Raw genomic sequence first — 363 nt, 5'->3', positions numbered from 1 at the left:
AGCAGAGCCATGTGGGGCCAGGCTGTGCCGTGCCATGCCGAGCCATGCCAAGCCAAGTCAAGCCACATGGGGCCAAGCTGTGCTGAGCTGTGCCATGCCATACCATGCCATGCTATGCCATGTCATGCCGGGCCAAGCCGTGCCAAGCCAAGCCGCGTGGGGCCAGGCTGTGCCGGGCTGTGCCGTGCTGTGCCACTCCATGTCATATCATGCCACGCTGAGCCAAGCCGAGCCATGAGGGGCAAGGCTGTGCCATGCCATGTCATGTCGTGCTGAGCTGAGCCATGCCATGCCATGCCAAGCCATGTGGGGCCAGGCTGTGCCATGCCATGCCATGCCACGCCGAGCTGAGCCATGCCCAGC

The sequence above is a fragment of the Charadrius vociferus genome, unplaced genomic scaffold, assembly GCF_000708025.1.
Source record: "Charadrius vociferus isolate BGI_N301 unplaced genomic scaffold, ASM70802v2 scaffold54, whole genome shotgun sequence".
In the NCBI taxonomy this organism is placed as follows: Eukaryota; Metazoa; Chordata; class Aves; order Charadriiformes; family Charadriidae; genus Charadrius; species Charadrius vociferus.
The sequence above is the reverse complement of the archived record's forward strand: the minus strand, read 5'-3'. Positions refer to the sequence as shown.